An 11,866-nucleotide genomic window follows, 5' to 3' on the forward strand; every position below is an offset into this window, starting at 1 on the left:
CGGAGCAGGAACTTCGTTCTATGTCCACACGAAACATTTCTAGCACCGACAGCTCAAGCTGCTCAAGAGTTTCTTGTCCCATGACGATAGACCGTTTCATCATTAGTAGCAACAGTCAAAAATCGTAACTCTAACGACCTCACTTATGGAAGTTTTGTCGTTGAGTGCAAGCATTTCCCGCCGACTTCCCCACGCTTGAGGTACAGAGGTACAAAATGCATGCCCGTTTTCGACGATGACCCGCGCTAAAACAGCACAGTGCTTTCAATCGCCATGACACCCGTAGCGGGAACCGCACCTGCCTTCCCGTAACCTCCGCGGCCCTGTCGAAAACTACGCTCCGAGCAAAAGTGGTGGTCATGGTATTAAACTGTAAAGCGAAACAGCAAGGAAATTATTTTGCTGCTGTGATCAAACAACGGCAAGAACAAAAAACAAACAAAAAAAAACCGGCGATCAATCTCTTCTCAGGTTCTTTCCGCACTTTCAATTTTGAGTATGAGGTGTGAACGTAATAAGTAAATGAAATTGAATAAGCTCCGTTTACATTAGCCATTATTTTTAATACATTTAATCATATATTAATTCTTCACCGTGAGGCAATAAATATCGTTACCAAAAATAAAAAGTAGCGCCGTTCGCGAAATTCAACGTCGTACGCGCGGTTGTTCCGTTGCGAGCTGCGCGCATTTCGCGGTGACGTCGACACCGTTCACGTTCTAAACATGACCATTCTCGAACAGGCGGCGTCCTTTCACCAGTATTGGTGTTCGGAATCAGCTCTGAAGACATTCGATTACCTTAAAACCACACAAAACGAGAGCCGAGATGCTTCCTGCCGTACAACGCGAATGCAACCTAACCGCGCCAGCCGCCTCAAAGTACTCAGCGCCGAACGCTGCGCTCCACTAGCGCTGCCTGGCCACTGCAGGTTGCTTATATAGTGTGGCTACTTGAGGAATCCTATCCCTTAAGTGCACGACGCGATAGTGTTAGGGAGTCCCCCAGGATCCCAATGCTGCCGTTCACCAGAATGTCCGAGACGTCTTCGCTCCACACGACAATGACGGGTTTCGGAAAGCCGAGAAGAACCTTGCTACCCAGACTGACCAGTGCCAAATGTGACAGGGTGGCCCCGTGGACCCGCCATCTGCTGCTTACCTATTACGCCGACGACGACGGCACTCGGGCCAGAAAAGGGCTCCCAAGGGCTGCGCTATAAAATGCATGGATTACAGAGGGCGAAGAATGGATGGTGTCAACGCTTCCCTCTCATCTCCCCATAAAAATTCCCATTGCGAAGTTCATAAGTATTACGACTATACGAGGCCACGAAGAGCATGTTCTCGAAAGCGTCCACTCCACAGCCTGTATATATACATTGCGTTATTGACTAAAGTACACCGGAAAAAACATCGTCACTGGTCAGGGACGAACATGACAGCTTTCAGTTCCTACACATGACTGTGGCGGTCACGCCGTTCACCTAGAGAAAATACTCAAAGCGAAAGCGAACACTGTTGGACTAGTGGTACAGGTGCAGACTTAAGCGAACGGAGCAGCCCAAGTGAAAATAGTGTTACTATGTACACTACATACGGGGACCTGAGTTCCTCGCTTATTTTCTCTGTGTCACTCGCGTCTCTATTGGCCCAACGCGATTACACGGTTCAAAAGAGGTTATGCACTATTGACCAAACGTGATTACACGGTTCAGAAGAGTCTATGCATTGAGAAGAAGCCAACTTTTCCGCGCATCATTTAGCACAGGCCTAACTGCAAAAACTCCATTGGTTCACATACACTATTTGTGCTTTGCATCATTTCATTCTTTCAGAGGATCTCTTAATTAAAGAAATTCGGGAGGACACTTCGGCTCCGCTTCTGAGGGTATGGCGCGACATCGTTAATGACTCCCTTTCATCCGCTCCCCTTCCGACTCCTTGATCGCGTCCCTCCATTCTGCTACTCGCTAGATCACTAATCTTTTATTTTCGCCTCTGTTGTCTCACACACACTCATTATCATACAGTCGTAAGACGCCATATTATGTAAAAGACCTGCCGACATAAATTTAAAATCCCTGCTTTTTCTACATTTTTTTAATAAGCAGTCTTAAACAGGGCACAAAAACGGGCCTACTTGACCTATAGAAGAAGTATTTCTTGATTCGGGATCAAAGAGTTCCAGTGGGTTAGATTCCCATCACAAATGTGTTTCTAAGGGTCTCGCATTAATCGATTCAACTGATTGTGACAGGCTGCTCTTGGCAGGTATATTTATGACGTCACTTCGAGTGACGCTGGTTTCGAATGCTTCCAATACTTTCGCAATATAGGGATTCAATCGATTGTGGCCTCTGTCCGTTCCGCCTAAGAACAAAATCTGTCTTTCCGTCTGCCTGGCCATTTCCACAAGCGTGCCTCTGGCAGGTGGTAGTTGGAAGGTGCCGCCTCAATGCCTGTAATCTATGTCACTGGCGAGAAACTCCATTTGCCAGAGGCATCCATGCTCGTAATTTGCATATTATGGACGCCGACGCATGTCTTTTGCGCCAGTGGACATTTAATGATTTCTCATTAGTAAAGGCAGCGTAGTGGCGCTGTTTGATTTTAGGGACAGGAGCCATTTTAGCCAACCAAGCAATATTGTTCTTTAGGCGGCCGTTCTTATAAAAGCGGCAAAATCATCACTCGGAATGTATTTTACTGCAGGTGGGGCAGATAAAACGAAAGTGCAATGTCCCTCGTAGGACCTGTGAACGTACTGTCCTTGTAAAAAGTTTGAAGCCCAGGAGTTGGCTTCCAAGCAGTCTATAGTGGCTCTTGTAGCACGTTGGGAAGTCCCGCCAATTCTGACGGCAGAACCTAATATCTTCTGAATTTCAGGAGATTTCGAACACTGGCCACGAATTACGAGCCATGCGTTGTGGCTCAGAAGCAAAGCTCTGGGTATCTAAACCTTTGACAAAAGGTATACATACTTTTAGAGCCTGCATATGCATGCCAACGGAAGGAGGTGAAGCGAGCGGCGACCGTCTTACTACGGGCAAGCAGCTGTATTTTGAGAATGCGATGACACTTTTGCGAAGTTTTACACGCATACATTTGTTCGTCTTTCTCCACGCTTTGCGAAAACGATGCAATCTGCGTGAGGCGCCATCTTTCCATGTGTAACAAAGGCAGAGGCCAGCTTTGCTTTCCTGAGCCATTCTGCACTCCAGAATTGTTCATTAAACCTCCGCGTGAGAAGCCGCCCATAACAACGATGATTTTAGCCTGAATCCATGAGTCCAGCTTCGTATCGCGCCGCCATGTTAGCGCTGCAGAGTTAAAGGCCGGTGTTGTTACTGTCAGCGTCGCTGTTGGGGCGATAGATGACGTCCAGTGGTCTGACAGGTGGTAGTTTAACGGTGACATGGCCGTGCACTGGCTCGTCGTCGAGTTATGGGAAGTCACGTGACTGCATGACATGGGCGATTTGATATGTAGGTGGCGCCATTATGAAGGTCATCATTTCTGGTCTTCGGAACACATCTTTGCGCAGTGAGGACTGCTACTGCGTGGCTGGTGCAAGAGCACCAACTGATATCTAAACACCGCGTCTTTGGTGAGGACGTCATAGGCCTTGTCGAAGCATCTGCGAGGAAGTAAAGGTAACGATCCAGTGGTCTATTTAAAACGACGCGTTCTACATATGGTGCACATCATGGCCCAAAGCGCCGTTTTTCTCGGAGGTGGGTCACGAGTTTATGTTCCTTCCTGGTAAAAGAGCGTCTGTGAGTTCTAGAAAAAGGGTATCGTAAACCCCACGCGTCAGCTAATTTCGGCGCCGGCAGAAGGTGCGGAAATGCACGAACGACCCTGATGTTTTCAGAAGGGTTGTATATTGCATCTTTTATACTGCTGCCGCGTCGTCTACGCATTTATAATGAATTCATTGTGCAGAGAGAGAAGGTATAAGTGTGCATGCTTGTGGACCTGCTTACTTTACCGAAGAAATACATGTAATTGCCTATTTATCAAACTAATGCGCGGATCAATGGAGAAATTTACCATGATAAGCTGTTTTATATTTCCCCTCCGGGCTGGTTACATCTGCGGGTGCTGAACTCTGGTGCAGTTAACGGTCTTACTCTCGCCCGAGCGCAAGCGAGCGCCGCTGAGGGCCTCACGCAGCCTTTCAGCAGCGTAATAGTCTTTTGAAGCCAGGACGTATGTTCAGTAGTTATAAATATTGTGCATAGTGCTGAACAGTGAGCATTCTTACATTCTTAACAGTGAACATCCCCGTAACAATATGTCTGAACCGGCGTGGTTTAAACACGCTTTTGTCCTTCAGGCAAAAATATTGAAAGAAATGTTTCAGGTGATCCTCCGCTTGTAATCCATTCATTTTGACAGCAAACTATACGTTGTCCACAAAGAGCGGCAGAGAAGGGATTTATTTAAGAAATAGCTGGGGGCTGACGGGTTTTGACACATTCGAGCCAATGCAGACAGTCAGCAAGACGCAGTAAATGAACTAGGTAGTTAAAATAAACGTTTTATAGCAACTACACATACTATGGGCATTCACATGGAATTTCTGTGCTATCTACTAGCTCATTGTCCCTAGTAAGAACGGTAACAGCACCTTGCAGCCGGCCGCCGACGCTCCGGCAGGCGTCGAAACCACAAGGCACGAAGGTCGGCGATGATGGAAAGGGTCTAATGAACAGATACGGCAGCGCTCATGCTCTCGGGCTGTAGAGCGTCCACTATAGGCCACGCAGGCACGTTCGTATACAGCTTGGTTAAAGCGGGCCTTATGCCTATGCAGAGTGTAATTTCATGCACTATGATAGCTTATAACTAGTTACTATATCTGGGATAATCGAGGCATAAATTAAAAGATTAGTGATATACAAGTAGCACAGTTGTGCATGCAGGTGAACGAGGATCCACAAGGAGAGCCAGCAACGGGAGCCGTAACACTTTCGCGTCACATGCACAGGCGGAGCAAATTATATAAGGGAACAGGGTATACATATAGCGGCGCGCGAGTATGTGCTCAGTGTGATTTTTAAGCCTCCCGCCCCTTCATCGCATCATTCCACACGGCACGTTATCGTCCCACCATTATCCTATCCCCCAACTGGTAGGTTCCCCAGATTATTAAACTCGCTGCTACCGCAATTATTGTTGCAAGGGCCCTTCAAACGTCCCTCCAAGTTTTTAGACCCTGTTTGCTTGCTCTGCTCCGCTGTTATATAGTCACCAGTTTTGATTACATGCTATTGCTGCTAGTGGCATTCTTCAGCTGAAGTCCTCGAGAGTGCGCAGCAACTTGGACTAAGACCCTGTGCAACTTAGGCGGCGCGGCCGCCTCGCTCTGAAGCACTCCGAAAGGAAGCGTTAAATGCCTATAATGTGGTTAAGCAAAGCGGACGAGAGATGAGTATTTCCTCACTAGTCACTCCATCGCAAGAATTATTGAGCTAACTTCATTAACACCGGAAATACTGGCGATTACAAATGGCTCTACTCTCCCCCTGTCAACAGCCAGAGACAACAACAAGAGAACTGCTCAGTGGCTGCCCCACTTTCTCGGTTAACGACACAAACCGAGGTTGCATGCGTCGCGGGCTCACCGGACGATGGCGGGGAAGACCATGTGTGCAATAATAATAATAATAATAATAATAATAATAATAATAATAATAATAATAATAATAATAATAATAATAATAATAATAATAATAATAATAATAATAATAATAATAATAATAATAATAATAATAATAATAATAATAATAATGATGATGATTTATTGGCAACAAATTTACAAAATAATAACCAGCCAAGCATACATGATTGTGAACGGAGCTGGGCATTACAGCGTCCTTGCATACCGTGCCGAACCATGCAAAAAGAAATATTCAAAAACAGCATTGATACGAAAAATACATGAAATGAAAAGAGCAAAAAAAAAGAGACAAAGTATTTACAACACAAATCAAAGAAAATAAGTGTAAAAAGAAAACTGCTATACAGTATTACTTACTGATAATGTATCTAGAATGAAATAGCACAGGCGAACCGTAAACGCTCAATCGCATTGCACAAATGACGCATTGCACAAGCTGACGATTCATGAACGATTCTAGATAGATGTACCCATGGAAGAAAGGAAACCATTGATGCACCTAAAGATGTACCCATGGGCGATTTCTCAGCTACCGGAAGTGTGTGCGTGGCATCGTGGGTGCAGTGAATGGCTAGCAGTCTCATGGAGGACGGAATTTTTTCTTCCTCCGTGGGCAACCTCTATTGTGGCCTGCCTTTCTCCATGCTTGCCGCTTGTAATGGCATCACCATACTCGTAACACTTGCGACAAAGAGAATAGCTCCAAAATTCTCCGCTCCACGCCACCCAATCTGGCCGCGAATTAAAAAAAAAACTATTTAGAAATGCATAATAAATCACTGGCTCCGTTCTAAGAAGCTATACTTAGGGCGAATGTTCAAAAGCATGCGTTCCACACATTGAACGCGTTTATCAATGGCATGATCCCTTGAAGTTCTGAAGTGCCGCCAGAAATACATGTGCAACGCTTGGGTTACAGACCGGAATGTAGACTCCTTCGCACTGTCATCTCCCACCAAGGGACTAACTCGGAAAACACTTACAGGCACAGTGCTGCTCAATAGGCAGCCCTGCATGTAAGTACCAGAGTGTGGCCAGGTGGCTGACGAAACTTCGTCTACGTTCGCCTTCGTGCTCCTTTGTGTTCTCCCTGATGTATCGGCAATGGGCGCTAAAAAAGCATTTCTTGCTTAATACGACGCTTTTTGAAACGCCTACTGGGGTGGATTGTTTGGTACGTCTAAAGAAGGTATAGTGGCAGCAAGTACGTGAATTTACAATGACTGGTAGTAAAGCGGTGCTTGAAGGTAGCAAATGGCCGATCGCCGTCACAGTGCCGTGCGCACGACGCCGCTCGGCGCAGTACCGCTGCACTTGGCTGAAAGATGAGAACATACACCTAGGGCGGCGACGACGAATGGAGACCGCGCTGATAAGACACCAGAACAGATCAAATTAACGCTGCCACGTTCGCGGCAGCGCCGGCTGCGCAGCGTCGTGGGTCAATGTACACGCAGCTCAATCACATATTTCGCTCGAAGAACGCCGTCATAAGCTCGTCACCTGTGTTAAAAGGCTATCAAAACTTGCTGGTAAAGCGTATTGCTGTATACGAGCCATAAATTTCCCCCCTAAAATAGCGACATGTTCGATAAGACGCGACTGGGCTGCACTCACTTCTTTCATGCTTCATATATACAACCAAAAACATCTGGTTTAAGTGTATACGGTTTATGAGCTTAACATCCGAGGTCACCGTATAGTGGAGGGCTCCAATAATTTCGACCACCTAGGGTACTTTAGCATGGACTTACATCGCACAGTAGACGGGCGCCTTGCGCTTTGAGACCACCATGGCCGGTATCTAACCCATGTCCCCCGACTTAGCAGTAGAGCGCCCTAGCTACTTAGTCACCGCGCAGAGGGCTTAAAGCCTCTAAATGTGCCTTGGGTTGATTTTAAGTAGTGTTCTTCCTAACGCTACTCACCGGCGCTTCTGTGCATCATTGAACAGACCAATAATAAAGAGCACTACAGGGATGATAATCAACCGTGGCACGGTACACGCTGCCTACCCGCTGAAATTATTATAGTAGTTACCAAACTCACCTCCCATCGAGAAAGTCAGGGAGCAAATGGCGGTCATGCGATTAACTTGTCGCTTCTTCCGACTCAAGGAAATATCTATGGACTTAAGGACATTCCTAGGGACTGTGATATCAACGCATATATTAAGGAAGCTATGTCAGTTCTATATTGATAGTGCGCCCGGCTTGGCCAGCTCGTAATCGACGGATCATAATTGCAGTTCTCATTTCGTCCACAGAAGTGTCTTCTTCTTTCAGCTGATGATCTAGATGAACGACTTCACATCTCTACGTTGCTCGCTTGGTACGAACAGTTGCGCGAATGCTAGAGGCGATTCGTGGCAGATGAATGGTTAACCTCTAAGAGACTAACGGCTGTAGCAGCTACTGAGTTGGTACTCTAAAGAACTAATTATTCATTCGAGAGCGTGACAAATCGCTCCCAAACGAAGCTGAATCCTTGTAACGAATTCCAATCAGCGATCTGGTGTGTTCTACGAATTAGCGAAGGAGCAATATGTCTACAAGGAGTCTAAGGACCGTACCGTCGTGGTTCAATAACAACTTGGGATATGATTTCAAATCGCCTATTGATACAGCTCTTTGTTTTCATGCAGTAGGAATACTTACTTTGGATCACCGCTTCAAATTCGCCATTGTGTCGGTATCAGCAGAGCGCTTATCTCTGAAAAAAGGAAGCTTGAATCACTGCCTCAAGTCCGCGGCGCCTCGATGGCAACTTAGGCGGGTGTTTCGAGTACACCCGTACATGACACACAAAGAATGAACAGTGCTCCGCAAACGGAACACGTAAAGCGTAGACAGCGCTGTAAGTGTATATTTTGGTGGTTTTCGGTGAATTGAACTTTTCTCCGCACAAGCGATGCTCAGTAAATTAGCCTAACCGATAGAAGTAATCTAGGACCAAGTATTTTGACTGATATAATGCATTATGCTGTCTCACTGTTTCTTTCCTGTACGCGGTCTTCCATTGTCCAGTTCCCCGCTACGCAGACATCCAAACCCGTTCGCTTTAACGCCATAACGTCAAAGGCTCCGTTCGTCGGACACTACAGCGTCGGCGTTGTGGGCGAAAAATCACGGCCACGGCTCTGAGAGAGGGTATACTTGGCAGGCGACATCATCGCGTTGATTGATTGGTCGGTGTATTGTGCGACGTCACGGGGCCACGTGATATGGCAGGAGCTGTCAGCTTGGGCATCTAGTTTCAGATGGGTGGGCGAGATGGTATCGAACCTTCCAAGACCCTTGGACGATGGGTAAGACGCGCTACTTTTGTGGCCACGCAGACAGGTACGTATACGGCAGGGTTAAGCGGAGCTTATAGATATCTATGGCTTTCATGCAATGCGGTTGCTTACAACCGTATGCTAATGGACATGTACAACATAGCACGAATTAAGGGATTAGTCATTAAGCAAGTACCGAAGTGGGTATACATGAACTAGGATGCGCAAGAGTAGCCGCAGTCTGGAGCCATTAAAGATATTTCGGCATGCCCTTAATTGAAGGCAGAGCTTTGTTAATATTGCAACGAAAGCTTCAAAGCTGTATTTGTTGTTTTTTTAGCAGCCGCCGGCATGCGGCCTTATCACTCTGATTGTGTCTCGCGTATCAGTTCTGTATTCTTTATTTGTTAAGGCTCGATGTCGCGAGACGCATCTTTATCAGTTTCTTTGTTGCGCAAGATGAGCCGAGATCTGTCTCGAAGATTCCGATCACTCGCGTATGTTCCTATAGTGTTCCAGGTTGTGCTAGTAGCAGTTTGAACGTTATCTAGATGATTCTGAGCCGCCTTTAAATTGGGCGTTGACGAGCGCGACGGGCATTCTTGGTTCGACGATCGATGAGCACGTTTGTTGCTATCGCCGCCATCGAGTTGCTTAGTTCTTTTGCGGGCGCAAGTCAGCCCAATAAAGAGTTTCTTCAGTGCAATTACCGACTCTTCATTTATGTCATCGACCTTGTCACCACCACGTGACACTATTGACAATTTCATGGTGCACCGAACTATCGATGATACGGCTTTTCGTATCTGCATAGCAGATCAGTTTTAGTCTCTGTACCTTGTATCGCTATCGAAGATAATCGAAATATCTTGTCTAGCTGTGCCTCATACAGCTATACAAATGTGCCGTAAAAGATGGCCTTCACATGTCTAATCTGATCAGCCTCAGTGAATACATGGACCTGTAAAGGGGGACAAGGAAATTAACACCATTGTCATGAATCCTGCAAGAGTTGTAAACAAATTTACCTTATGTATACGCGCAACATTTTATTCGCATTTGAGAACTGTATTAATACAGTTATCACGATCGTAACTTCATCCCTTGTGCGTAAAATCAATGAGGAAAAAATGCATAATCTTTTCGACGTGTCAGCATGTTCAAAAAGCCATTTTTCGTTGAATAAAGATATTTTTTCTCTTAGATGCGCAATATTTCAGAAATATAAAGAAATAACTCCAGTGGTCCTATTTGCCTGAAAACATTTCAAACAAAAAATTAGCTGCGATTTCACTCTGGTTAACCCTAGCTGAATTGCGATAGCAACGGCGGAACCTTCTTATGCCTGCGACATTATTCCCTTATCACGTCCTATCAGTGTAAGGTAGTACATTATTGAGGACACCTAAACTCATCCTTTAAGAGTATGACTCGAGAACGTAAGTTACCAGCCTTCTTCTTCTTCTTCTGCTCCGCCTCCTCAGCTGTTAAAGGTCAAGCGTGGCGTCCGCAGGGGATACGCGACGGCTCGAAACCTGGCGCAGTATTGCTATCACATAAAATAACTCCCAAAAACTATATGAGAGAGAAATAATAACAGTTGAGGGGGAGCCTCAGTTCGCAAACCAAACTAACGTTTCGACAAGGGGACTTGTCTTCTGGGCAAAGACGAGCCCCCTTGTTTTGTAGCAAAAAGCATAGCCCGTTTAGACATTTTCACAAAATTCACAGACGATCTATGAAATTCGTGCGGACTATACGCGAGAGCGTTACTTTCTACAGCATGCTATTATCGCCTATGCAACGAAATGACAGAGATATTCATCATCATCATCATCATCATCAGCCTGATTATACCCACTGCAGGGCGAAGGCCTCTCCCATATTTCTCCACTTAACCCGGTTCTGTGCTAGCTGCATCCACTTGACCCCCGCGAACTTCTTAACCTCATCCACCCACCTAACTTTCTGCCGCCACCTGCTACGCTTTCCTTCCCTTGGAATCCAGTTTGTTACCCTCAGCGACCATCGGTTATCCTCTCTTCGCACTACATGTCCTGCCCATGTCCATTTCTTCTTCTTAATTTCCACTAGAATGTCGGTAACTTGGGTTATTTCTCTGACCCACTCTACACGCTTTCTATCTCTTAATGTTACCACTCCCATTTTTCGTTCCATAGCCCTCTGGGTTGTCCTCAACTTAAGTAGAACTCTCTTTGTTAGCCTCCACGTTTCAGCCCCATAGGTGAGTACAGGCAAGATGCAACTGTTGTATACTTTCCCCTTGAGCGATACCGGTAAGCTGCTAGTCATAATCTGCAAGTGCTTGCCAAATGCGCTCCATCCCAATCTTATTCTTCTTGCTATTTCCTTTTTATGGTCCAGATCTGCGGTTACTACCTGTCCTAAGTAGACATATTCGCCTACTACTTCCAGTATTTCGCTACCTAATGTAAACTGCTGTTTCTTCCCGAGGCTGTTGAACATTACCTTAGTCTTCTACATATTGATTTTCAAGCCTACCTTTCTACTTTTTCTGTCTAGGTCATCAATCATTATTTGCAGTTCATCCCCCGAGTTGCTTAGCAAGGCAATGTAATCAGCAAATCGCAGATTACTGAGGTATTCTCCATCTACCCTTATCCCTAACTGCTCCCATTCCAAGTCTCTGAATACTTCCTCTAAACAAGCTGTGAATAGTACTGGGGAGATTGTGTCTCCTTGCCTAACACCTTTCTTTATGGGAATTTTGTTACTTTCTTTATGCAGAACTATGGTTGCTGTGCAGCCACTATATATATCTTCCAGCACTTTCACGTGCGGCTCGTCTACCCCCTGATTTCGCAACGCCTGCATCACCGCCGAGGTTTCAACTGAGTCAAATGCTTTTTCGTAATCAAT

Source organism: Amblyomma maculatum, chromosome 1 (genome assembly GCF_055883805.1).
Source record: "Amblyomma maculatum isolate TAMU_Amacu chromosome 1, ASM5588380v1, whole genome shotgun sequence".
Taxonomy (NCBI): domain Eukaryota; kingdom Metazoa; phylum Arthropoda; class Arachnida; order Ixodida; family Ixodidae; genus Amblyomma; species Amblyomma maculatum.